Source organism: Erithacus rubecula, assembly GCF_903797595.1.
Source record: "Erithacus rubecula genome assembly, chromosome: 5".
In the NCBI taxonomy this organism is placed as follows: Eukaryota; Metazoa; Chordata; class Aves; order Passeriformes; family Muscicapidae; genus Erithacus; species Erithacus rubecula.
This window is the reverse complement of record NC_136687.1, coordinates 43,215,958-43,228,776: the sequence shown is the minus strand read 5'-3', so window position 1 is coordinate 43,228,776 and position 12,819 is coordinate 43,215,958. Positions and strand designations below refer to the sequence as shown.

Below are 12,819 nucleotides of genomic sequence, written 5' to 3'. Positions count from 1 at the left end.
GGGTATCTGAAGCTCAAGACCTTAAAAAGAATATTTACAAAGAACAACAATATACTCTGAGTGTGTAATCTCATTTTATGGTTTGCTGTATTACATGCTTATTTATAAAACTTGCCCTTCTGTTGCAAATACAGAACAGGTAGCCTAAAACTAATTTGCTTGTGAAAGAGAAAGGTAAACAAATAAAGTTTTCAATACAGTTTGCTTTTTGCAGGATTAATATATATTGGTTATCAGTCCCATGTTAATTGGCATGTCTTTGCAGCTACTTAATAATGGATAATAATACATACTGTGGGGAAGGCAGAGGAATACCCCTTCAGCTGAACTCTTTATTTCTCTTTACCTCACTCCAGACACTCATTATTGGCATTTGTAGTGTGTTACAAAGAACAGATCAGTGCATATCCACAACAAACTGTGGCTTTGATCCTCGGTCACATGCTTGTGACCCTGAAGATAGTTCAGATCTCTTCAAAGGCTGATATGGAGAGAAAATGTAATGTTTGAGATAAATGTTTGTGTTGGAGAAGGCTCTACTAAACAGCATGTGGAATGGGATTTTTTACCAGAATAGTTCCTTTTTCTGCAGATGTAGTCAATACAGCAAAATGTGTCTTGGGTTTGCTTTTCTTGTGCTAATAAAGATATTTCTCCTTTTAGGGGTAAGAAGAGAATTTAGCACAAGAAGAGACTGACTTGATGTTTGATACTGTACATGTAGGGAGCTAAGATCAACATTATCCCAAGTTGAGGAAATATAGACTGCCACAGATAAGGGATGTTGGTCAATAGATCAACAAGGTTTTGCTTAATTATGGCAGAAAATACCATGTCACAAAGTGACAAGACAGTGATTTGGTGCTAGGTCTAGACACTGAGTGCCTATGCAGATTCTGTTTGAGAGCCCCATTTGTATGTACTGTTTAACCCAGGTCATTGTGCCAAGCAATTCCCTTCAGATTGACTCCAAGATGCTCTGTTGATAGGAAGCATTCAGCCTTAGGCAGTTCAGGAGGTGTGTATTCAGCATGTACAGGAGTTCATGTCAATATCCCTTGTGAGTAAAATGCTTTCTGATTTGGTTATTGTTACATTCACAAAGACAAGATTGTCTTTTAGGACAGTGAAGTTAAACTTTGCATCCCTAAGCAGAGTAAGTAACACCAAGAAATGTCCTATGTATTTGTAAATGCTGAACTTTTTTTTCACAGTCTTAATGATGCTAAGGAAAAGCACTCCATGCTCCTGGCTGACATAATGATGGTTTTGGCACTCTGCTGTGTAGCTTTCACAAACACCTAAATAACTTCTGACCTTTGGTTTGTGAATCACTTGAGAGCATCTTGCAAGTAGTCTTCCGGTTGCTTTCACTTAGTAAACAGGTTTTACATGACCATGCTTTGGGGAACAGTTTCAACCCAGAAGAGCCTGGCTTTGTTTATTAAAATTTCTACTTCAAAGATGACATTTTCCAATCTCTAGTGTCACATCTGGGCAGAACAGACTACAGTTTTTTATTAGAGGTGATGTAAATCCCAGTCAGCCTCAAAAACATATGGGAACTATTGAAATCCTTTCTGCCTACAAATCATTAATTGGCAATGATGTTCTGAATTCATCGTCTTGTCAGCAGGGTTCCTGTTTTAAGAAGGCACTGACAGTAACAGCTGAACAATTTCTCTCACTGGTGACTCTAAGGTTGTAAATATGACATGGTCTAATCTCCTAATATAATGTGCTCACTCTCAGTCAATATAGCAGCTAGGTAGTAGTTAAAGTAAAAAACCCAAACTACTTGGATTTTTACACCTCTTTTGGAAATACGGCACATTTATCAGCAACTGCTAGGGACAGCTAGAAGTAAATTGTGACTGTGTTAGGACATGTTTGTAAAGGACCACTGTTAAGGTTCATTATTCACAAGAGTATATTGCTCTACTAATTAATAAGAGAAATGAAAGCAGTTGCTCTGTGAAATTATATGCTGCTTTCCAGAGCAGTGCTTTGGTACCACTAAAAGACTGATTTTTATGGGCTTAACCTCAGTTCACCTGGTGCTTTCTGAACGGATCCTTGAGGGAAATGCCCACTTTCAAAGTCTCCTTGGCCAGTTTCAGGTCTCCTAATGGTGGTCTCTGCCAGCTTGCCTACTAGCAGGCAGTACTCAACCAAGACTGAGGGACAGATCTTAAAATGCTGTAAAAATTGGTGTAAAAAAATTGGTGCCACTGACATTTCTGCCTTTACCCATTTATGAGTTTGACCAAAAAGATATCTACCCAGTCTCTGCTTTCTTTCTTCCTGCACTGATATAGGTGAGTTTTTGTTGTGATTTCAGTTTTAGTTGCTTACCGTAAATAGCAGTGCTCAGCACTGGGGTTTGTGAAAGAAATTAAATGAATAAAAGAGCACCTTCTGGCATTTCTCTTTATATTCATCCTCACCTTCAGTCCAATATGTTTTTAGTGAGCAGCAAGAAGTATTTATTTTTATGCCTTTAAGGACAGTTGAGGCCGTGCAAGTGGAAGAGAGCGGATGTTGACACGTTAAGCTAATGAGAGCCAAATACGTTTGCAGTGGTGAGGTCCTGCTAGTGTCCAGTGGGCTACAGACTAATAACTGCAAATGTAATTGATTTTGCAGAGCCTGATCTTTTTTCAGATTACTTTAGAACTGAAGCACAAATTTATTAAATATTTGAGTAAAGAAAAAATTGAAGAAAAGAAAAACTGCACAGGAGGAGAGCCAAAGTGAAAAGGTGAATAATGAGTTCAACTCTCCTTTCTGAGAATTGGTATGTGCTGCCACTTAAAAAGATATCAAAAGAAGTACAGTTGGTTTTAGCTACCTAGAAGGTATAGACAAGGTTACAGATGTTAGAGGTGGACAAAATAATGGAGGAAAGCTCAGTGATATCTTTCTTCACCCTTGCTGTCTTCTGAGGAAGAACATGGAAACTGACAGCTGGAGGAAAGATGGGTTGGGGTATAGTTTTTTGTTTTAGAAAGGAGCTCCTGCCAGAAAAATACCTGGATTTGTTTGGTTTTTTTAAAACACCTCTAGAATGTTCAAGCCCTTCTGCTGTCTTCAATATTGATGTTTGTTTGATTATTTTCCCCTTAATCAACTTGCATTTACAAAATCATATTTATTTTTGCTGATTGTTCATTATTTGAGTTGTGATTCAGCTGAGCTCTTGCCAAGAGAAATGAGGCTTTACAGAAAACAAAGGCTGCAGAAAAACCTTGTGTTCACAGGTCTTTTACTTTGGACTTAATTAAAACTAATTGACGTCTAGTTTTGAAGTTTACCTGCTAAATCAGTTATTGGATGATTTTGTTGCTGGCTGATTGGGGGTGAAGTAGAGCCACTCATCTTCCTCCAAAAGCGAGCAATCAGTGCAGGCTGTTCACAGGCACTTTCCCAGAGCAGTGATTGCCATTCCGTTGATCAACCACTAAAAGGATATTCAGAGGCAGTTGTTTATTTACAGGAGCGAGGAGGCAGAGGCAGTGACCCTTGGCTGGCAAGGAGCAGAGGCACCATCTGTGGAGGGTTGGGAGACAGCTGAAGACTTACAAATGTAGTGATGGCAGAGCCACGCTTTATGACTCTTGTGGTTTTGAGTCTGCACAGCAGCTATCCCAGAGGCTTGACTTGTGAATAAAACAGATAACTGATACCACAATAAAGAGGACCCTGTGTATTTGCATAATATGTGTGGTTTTCTCAGGTGACACAGTGCAGCACCTCAGCCATTCCCTTCTCTGTTCCCTTATTTCTAAAAATGGAAACATGCTGCTGCACAGGTAATCTTATTTGAAACTTTTTGCTCCAGAGCAGACGGTGTTTCTGTTTTAACACCTGCAGTAAGGGTAGTAACTTTTATTTTGTCCATTCCACAACTTGCCTGCCTCTCTGCCTCGTGTTGGCTGAATTCTCCCTCTCTTCTCTTTATTACCTATGCTAGAAAGGCAGCATACTGCTAAATTCTGCTTGTCTTGTGGGAGACTTCCCAGCTGGGACTCAGGTGGATAAGGCAAGTGTGCTTTTACCTTTGTAGTGGAGTGGAAAGCAAGCAAAGTCCAGGGATGAAAAAAAAGTAAATCTCTTTTTAATTGTTCTATTGGGAGGTGATTACATGGCAAGAAAAACACTGATGGAAATATTTGGTATATGGAGAATACTGAATTTGGAAATACAGTTGCCCCTCCAGGGAGTTCTTTGCCCATCATTCATACTTCTTGTGCGTTTTTCTGATTAAAATAAAATTGGCTGGGAGTATAGTATGCTAGGTGTTTATATAATTATGAGCTGAAGTACCTAGTTAATTTTAATTAGTCACAAACTCAGACAGAGTCGGAATAGCTGAATTTTTGGCCACACAGTGTGCATTCTCTTTTCAAATGTAAGAAAAGTCACTTGAATGCAAAAGGCAGTTATCACTGGAGGGAGAATGGGTTTTATTCTGTAGAGAAATGTGTTCATGTATATATTTAGGCTTTTTCTTCTGCAGCTGAAATAATTAACAAGAGCAGGGAAATATTTTTCACAGATCAAAATTATATTGCAACAGGGCTGATTAGATATTACTCTCTTAGTTTTGTTTTGTGTCGGTATATTTGCCCTCCTTATTACAGGAGGCACAGTATCCATCTATGTGCAATACTTTATGCTTTACTAATGAGCTGTAACTTTCTGCATTACTGTCCTGGTTTGAAAGACAGATATTTGCCAAGAGAGGCAGGAGCTCCTCCCCGAGATGGAGTATGCAAACCCCCCCCTCCCTCCTGATTATTATAATTTTGGAATCAGGGGCTCTCAGGCAGAGATGTGGGGGTAGGAATAACAGCTCTTTACTAATGTATCTAGCCAGACAAACAAAAACAACAGCAGCTATGAAAATTAACAAAACAGAGCAGTCGCTGATTTCCAGTCCCTTTCGGCCGCAGACACTCTCTCCCTGCGCGCTGTACCGCGGGTGCGGGCAGGGCAGGTCTCGCACAGCTGCGGAGGGGAGAAGGATGGAGGAAGGTTCCCCGCTCACCGTGTGTGTCCTGGTCCTCGGCTGCGTGCTCGGAGGTAGCAGGCTGGAGCGGGGAAGGCAGCAGTGCAGAGTCCCACAGCAGAGAACCTGGCTCCTGGTGTAGGGATGACGGGGTGTGGAAGGGAGCAACACCGGGCGTCTTCCTCCGACTTCACCAGCGAACAAGAGAGAGCGAGCCCGCCCAGCTACTCCCTTCCCCCGCCTCCTTTCACTAGCCATCATGAGCTACGCCTAGGGTAGCCTCAAGTTTTCTTAGCATCACATTGGGGAAAATTCCACAGAGAGAAAAAGGGAAAAAAACCCAGCCTCCAACAATTACCTTGCATGGTCATAACCCAAATGACCAAAGATCTTTTACTTGTTCTGCAGCGATGCTTTTAGGCTACTACTTTGACCAACTTAACCTTTCTGTTCTTTGCAGTCTGGCTTCTGTGCAGTCACCTTTCAGAAGGACAGTTAAGAAGTACTTTATTCCCTTCACAAAGATTGAGCCGTGCAAATAAAATAAGGTTTGGAAATAGCTTTGGAAGTGTAAACTGTGAAGGTTGTGTTTGCTTCTTAGCCATAAGATATTTCGGGACAGATCTTAGGGCATGCTTTTTAGTCTGATCCTATATAACTAAATGATATTTACTTGAATGCTGCCTTTGGATGTATCATTCTTGAAGATATTGTATCCATTGGTAGATTAGGGAATTTGTTAAATTATGGGATGGCAGAGGTGTTACAGGAGTGTTGGCCATGGTGGTGTTATATTCCTCTGATTGCCGCCTTCAATTCTGAGTTCCTTGGAAACAGCTCACTTATTAATTGTGGTTTTTAGAAACAGTCAAGGACTCTGGAGAAACACAAAGGATATGAATGCTTGTTGGCAATGCAGTGAATTTAACTGACTTGATTGAAGATGTGGCTGTCCCCAGCTGCCCACTTTGCCCCAGTGCTGGAAGGTGCTGCTGGCTCTGTAAAACTGGATAGTTTGCCCATGATTGATGTGATCAGTGGAGTGCTTGTCTTGATGTCCTGGCCTGGGGGCACTCTCCCTAGATGGTGATCTCTAGAAAAAGGATGGCTGCAACCACTTGAACTGCCAAGGGTCTGCTAGAGCTTGTTTGTCAGAATCCTCATTCCACCTAATTTATATGGGGTATTAAAATGAAGTGGTACTATTGTTTTGCTCATAACTGGGGTTTTCAGTTTTGTATTTCTCATTTAGAAACACTTAACTGTAGTTAATGATGTGTTCACATTTCAGTAATAAGCTTTCCTCTCTCCATGCTTTACATCTTGACCATTTTCACTTGTTCTGGGTTAAAATTGAGGTTGAAATCCAGGCTCCACAAAAACAGGCTACAATTGTGCCTTGTATGGACAGATTCACATCTTACATTTTATTTTATTTCTTTAGCTGAATAAACTTGTATCCTTTATGAGGTAAGAGTTCAGTAGAATGAAGTAAGAGCAAAGAGACTGTGATACATATGTCTCTAGAAAGAGTTGAATCTGCTCTTCATGATAAAAGAGATACCCATTTATTTTGCTGGAAGATTGCTCATTTTTTGTCACTGATGAAGTCAATCTAGTATAGAAAGAATTGTATGTATGAAAAACACAGGCTTAAGATTATACTGAACGTGGTTCTGATAAGCTTCCATTTTTGATTTACCTCAGAGTGGTTAAGAGGTTTTTAATACTGGAGCAAACTCAGAGAGGTAGGTGTTATATAAACCCCAAAAACATACACACAAAACAGATTAGAGAAAATTAATCCCAAGACAAAAGGGGCAATTCCAGGCTTGTCTCTTATTCCTTTCATAAACCTGTCTTTATAAATTTATGTCCTTAAAAAAAACAGCTGAAGTTTGAAAAACTGGGATTTAAGATGACAACTTTCTTCTCACTGTAAATGACAGTCAATCAATTTAATGCCAAGAAAAATTCTACTTTCCTTCTCCTGAAAATTCAGACTTTAAGAACTGCAGGTAAGTGGCAGTATCAGAACAAGCCCCCTGGCTGGAGGGGTAAGACAAGACTATCCCTGCCTGCATGCCTCCTCATGCCACCCACAGTTATACTCCTGGAAGCAGGATGGGTGGGAGAGGATACATATCAGCAGAGCATCTTCATCTGCAACTTCATGGTCCTTGTAGAGGTGGCTGTGGTAGTGATGGTGGTGGGCTCAGCTTCCCTGACAAGTTCCCCAACCAGTGTGGCCCTGGAGGTAGTGCTGACTTGACATGTGACCCATTCTTGCAGTGATATTTGGACGGATATCCTGAGCCAAATCCTCATGGTAGCCTTTGCCTGGCCTATCAGTAGTTTTGCTGCCACTTGAGAAGTGAGTGTTTTGGTGTGAGGAAAGAAATAGTTAATGCAGACTATTAAAACTGCTTCCAGGTCATGTTCCTCTGCTTTCTTCTGCTGGATCTTGAACTACCCACTTTATGAAGTAAGTCAGAGTCACTGTTCCTGGTTTTATAAACTGCAGCCTTGGGCTGGAGATTGAGTTATGCAGTGCCATTCAGAGACTAGAAACTGAACCAGTATTTTGGGTATCAGTGCTGTACTTGATCTCATGTGATATCTTGATCTCTTTTTATGCTCTTAGACTAACCTAAACTCCTTTTAAGATCATTCACCTCCAGGTGGATTCATTGGGAAATAACAATGAAATCCTCTGGAGATGGAATTTGAACAGAAATTGTAATTTCAAAAGGCTTGCTTTTGTACCTCAGTTAGATGCTTGCTTTCAAAAAACCACTTGTTCTGGTGGTGTATTTTCTGAACAGGATTCTCACATCAACTAGAGGCTTTGCCTAGTGTGGCAGCTGTGCCAGGGAGTCAATCTCTGCTCAAGGGTCAATTTCATTGCCAAAATCTCAGCATGATTGAGTACCAGACCCTCTGCATATATAGAAAAAAGCATCCCTCTGCATGTGTGTGACTGGTATTACTTGAGTAAAGTGAGCCTGTCTACAGAGCCAACATGATCTTTGTTGAATTCCCAGTGACAGTTGCCCCCCAAGTGAAATGACTGTCACCTGCATGGGCTGAAGAGTGCCTCTGGTACAGTACTAATTCCACAAATAATGCATTAGAGAGCTTACACAGAGTTGGACAGTCTGTCATTCCATTGCAATGGGGACAGTGTTGCCTTCAAAAGCTGCCTGGAAAAGAAGTTTTTTAATTATTGCGGAGCATGGGGAATGTGCGAATTTGTAATTTGGCAGAAGCAACCTGCAGGCTGCAGCTTCCCAATTCCAAAACTACTTCTCAGATAGCTTGCAAGCCAGAGAGTAATAGAGCTAGGATCATGGGCTTCATTACTGCTGGGGCTCTGCACAGGTTCAAGAAGCAACAGCAATGCTGGAATCTTGGGACAGGAGCCAAGGTTTTATTGTATAAATCCAAAGCAATTGGGCAAGTTAATTACTGGAAGAAATTCACAGCGGGGCAGAAGAGGTCCAGGATGATGGGGAGATGCCATGGGTAATTGCCAAGGTCCACAGATGCCCTGTGACCCTGTGCTGCTGGGATTTCCTGCATTGCAATAGTTGACTTGCAGCAGATTGAGTGTTGTCATTGCCGGCTGCAATGTCTAAAACAAAGTGCCTGCAGAGGGAATTTGAAGCAAAAATAGCTTAAGGCTCACAGAGGACTGTCACAAAACAATCATGGAACCCTCCAGTACCAAGTCAGATGTTTATCAGGGCATTTGTAGGCACATGGGCGTGCTGGTAAGGGGTAAGCAGACAAGTGATGGGATTTTACTCTTCTTGTCCTACCTGATTTTGGGTCTGCTTTTTGCTTGAGCACTTGATGCTCTTTCACTGCCAGAGCAGATGATCAGCAAAAAACTTTCTAAAAGTGAAATGCATGGAAATTGCTACATACCTATGAAGAAAAGGGTAGGTGTCTACCTTGCAAAATTGTCTTTCCCTCTCTGCCTACCTAAAGTCCTCAGTCAGGCTCAGATAAAAGCTTTTCTCCACCCCTGGGCACAAGACTGGCCCATATTATTTATTTATTTGTAAAGATGTTTTTTTGGTTGGTTGGTTGTTTTTTTTGGTTGTTTGTTTTTGTTGATTTGGAGGTTTTTTTAGAAAAGCTTTTACATTATTTTTCTTTGCTTTCACAGTTCAAGCATGATTTAATGTGTCAAAACTAGTTTGCTTAGCTGGCCTTGATTGTCTTGCATGCTTCCACTAAAACAGGGTAGTCATCCTTCCAGGCATTGCTGCTGCTCAGACAAATGAAGTGTCACGGCAGCAGCCAGGACCTGCTTTTGTGTTGTGACAGCAGTAGCATCCTTTAACAAAGTGTCAGCAGGGAATTTAGGTGGGGATAATGCCTATAGTCAGGCATGGGTCAGGGCAGCATAGGCTGACACAGGCAGATGCTTATACTCAGATGCTTATACTTGACACAGGAGACAAGCTGATACTCGAGAGACTTAATCGATCATTCATGTGCAAAGGCATTTTGGTCCAGATTGAGAGTCTAGCTAGTACTAGGGAGAGAAAGAAACCATGCTGTTGGTGCCTGTACTAGCGAGCCTGGCAGAAGTAACACTGAGAGACTTTGCTGCAGGGCAGTACTGCCAGACTGATACATCTGGTTGCAGGTTTCCTGGCAGAAATGAGTTGTGGTGTAATCTTTTGCATTCTGTAGTCTGTAGGGATTTTGTCATTGATTTTGGTGGAGGGAGATTATAATCCTTTACGCTATGTTAACTAAATTATTTCCTGGCCTAGGTCTTTATTAAGTGTTTTGCTGACTTCCAGCAAACGCAGCCTATAGGAAAGAAATTCTGTTCATGATAACTGATTAACTCAGGCTTATTTGTCAGCAAGTGGTCTGATCCTGATCTCCTCTAAACTTCCCAAATATCAGTTTCTGGCCTTTTGTGGTTGTCTTTTTTTCATCTAATGCAGGGGGACACAGGCTGAAGTTCATCCACCTGTTTCTGCACTCTTCTGCATTGAAAAGAGTAAGGAAGAAATTTTGAGTCACTTCTTACTCTGATTAGTTTAAAATGCCATAGCAGCCCTTGAGCCTGGCTGCAGGACATGGTGCATCATAGGAAGCCTTCCCTGAGGTGCTGCTATGTGTTCAACTGAGCAAGAGCTCTGCACTTGGTATCCTCATCACTGATGTCTTCAGGCTCTTGCCTCCTGGATGCATCAGTAATGCAGTACTCAGCAGTCAGGTCAGACATCTCCTGGTGTGTTTTTGCTGGGGTGTGTGGGATGGCTGCCAGCTGGAAATCTCATGCTCGGGGACCAGTGAAATGGTTATGTGAGTGTTATTGACTGAGATCTAAGCGTAGCTAATGGCATTGATGAGTTGTGTCATCCTGATGGTTAAGACATTGGATCATGCAGTGGCTCTGAATTGTAGCATGTTAACTGCACTGGCAGGTGGGGGCAAGTGCCCTCTGCCAAGTCCTGCCCTTCCAGAATATTGTGTGACTGTTTGATTTTGTGGCTTCTTCTTTTCTCCTGCTTCATTTGTTTGTTTTGGTTTGGGGTTTTTTTGGGTTTGTTTGGGTTTTTTCTGTTTGTTTGGTTTTTTTTTTTGTTGTTGTTGTTGTTGTAGGTTTAGTTTGTTGTGGGCTTTTTTTCCAGTAAAAGACTATGTTAGATCAGACCTTGGTGTATAAAACACTGGCAAGTGTTGTCTGGTAACTTGGTTCCATGACTTTGTAAACTGACACGAAAAGTGTTTATCAAGATACCTGTGCATGAATCCTTCTATGTCTTCAGTCATTCAGGTATGTGCAAGTCATTTTGCTGTACTTTGTGGGCACTGTGCACACAACTAAAAACACGATGCCTCTAATGTGGCATCCGTGTTTAATACTGTGTGTAGCTCTGGGCTAAGAAGAAAGTATTTTACAAGAAAAGCAAAACTAGAATGAACGTTTTCAGATTGAGGCATTTGCTCTTACGTTGGAGGCATAAAAGCACCAGCTTAAAGTTGCAGTGTTCATTCTCAGGGAGCTTACTGCAAGTATTTTGCTACCCTGGTTGGAAATAAGCAGAGGCAGCACAACAGTCACACTGCAGTTCTGTCTGTAGGACTGAATGTGCATTGTGGGATTTACTGGGAAGGCACCATGTTATTGCTTCGGTGCTGCTAACAGGTGGGTGAGGGCCCTTGGAAAACAGAGCTAGAACATTTCTGGTCATCACCTTCAGTTTTGCTCTGTGTATGTGTGTGAAAACAGTGTGTGCTGTGAATATAGAGAAACAAAAATACTCCTGAAAGTTTATTGAGCAAAAGCTTCTGGTTTAACGAATTCATATTTTAGATGTTTCAAAGACTGATTTCCAGATGCCATTGGGAAGAGTGTCAGTCCACATTCAGATTAGCCTTATTGTTCTGTAATATCTTACTGGAGTACAAGGTTAATTAATACCATAGGCAATATGCATTATTCATCACAGCAATCAGGCTTTTCTTCTTTTGGTCTATTGTATGCTGCAAATGTTTTCCCAGTAACAAATCCTTGATATATCATTTTCAAATTTAATCCTGCCAAATCACATTTGTGATATATTAATTATCTGGGCACTCTTGATACTGATGGAAAATATTTCAGGTGTTAAATGTACTATAATTTTAATGTTTAACTCCTGGCTTGCTTGGGCATAGACCTGAAGGACCATGGAAGATACAAGATGATTTTAGTAATGTCCATCTTCAACCTGCCCCAAACTGGGGATAGCACATGAGTACTGCAGTTGTTTATAGCAGTACTGTTTTCACTGCTAATTGTCCAGCAGTATTTCATTGCAGACATGAAGTACTGAGGTTGTGTTGCAGCTATCCTACTCTGGCTGCTTGAAATACCCCAGCACAGATCTAAAACATCTCCATTGCCACCTTGACATTTGTAGCAGGGGAAGATTCTTTGTAGCAGGGCTGCTTCATGCACAAGGGTTAAACCTGAGGTGCTCTTGGCTATTTGCAGTGCCAGGGTCCCAGCCCTGCTCCTGGATACCATGTAGGCTGCAGTATCACCACTGGCTGACAGGTTTGCAGAAGGTCTAACAAGCTGTGGCTTTTTCTTGCAAGATGTGTTTGTGGTGCAGAGCCTTTGACCTTTCTTTCTCACTTCGAGTAACCATCCTCCTCTCAGGTAGAGCCCCTACCTCATTCTGAGCTGGTAGTGTGTCCACTAGAGAAGAGTCATGCAGGAGGAAGAGTTACACAGTGAAGTGATTGATTCATCTTATCCTTGCTCATTTTTACTCCTGGAGTCCTGCTGCCTTCTTTTTCTAGCATTCAGGAGTATGAATTAATCCCATATCCTGAGATTACTGTTTGAAGATGCCTGGCACAGTTTACAGAGCAGCAATTGGAAAACATGGTGTTTCCTCTCTGCCACCACATCTTCTGAAAGAATAATATTAGTCTGAAAGATCTCTGGGACATGTGTTGCTTCTCTTTCAAGCTCTGACATTTCACCCTGGCTGACTTCTGGAAGAGTTTTCCAGCCTTCTGTACACACTGTGTGGATAGGTATTAGGAGGGAGAACTGAGACAAAACTGGGTGACTTTCTGAAGGTCGCACAAACCAATTTTGATGGAGATAGGAGGCTCAGGCTTCCTGCTTCTTCTATCCTTGCTTCAAGATCATTAGCAATTTCTCTCATCTCCTGCTGTCCTGAAAAGGATTTGGACATGAACTTCCTTTCTAACATAAGCTGGGGTAGCCTCCTTGCACAGGTGGCCATGTTTTGCAAAGTGATGTTGTGCTGTCAGGG

At 41.6% G+C, this 12,819-nt stretch overlaps 1 protein-coding gene across 10 annotated transcripts in view; it reads left to right on the top strand.

The window, feature by feature from the left end:
- Window positions 1-12,819, top strand: part of EPHA5 (EPH receptor A5) — a 197,640-nt gene that overhangs the window by 51,361 nt on the left and 133,460 nt on the right. The window lies entirely within an intron of this gene.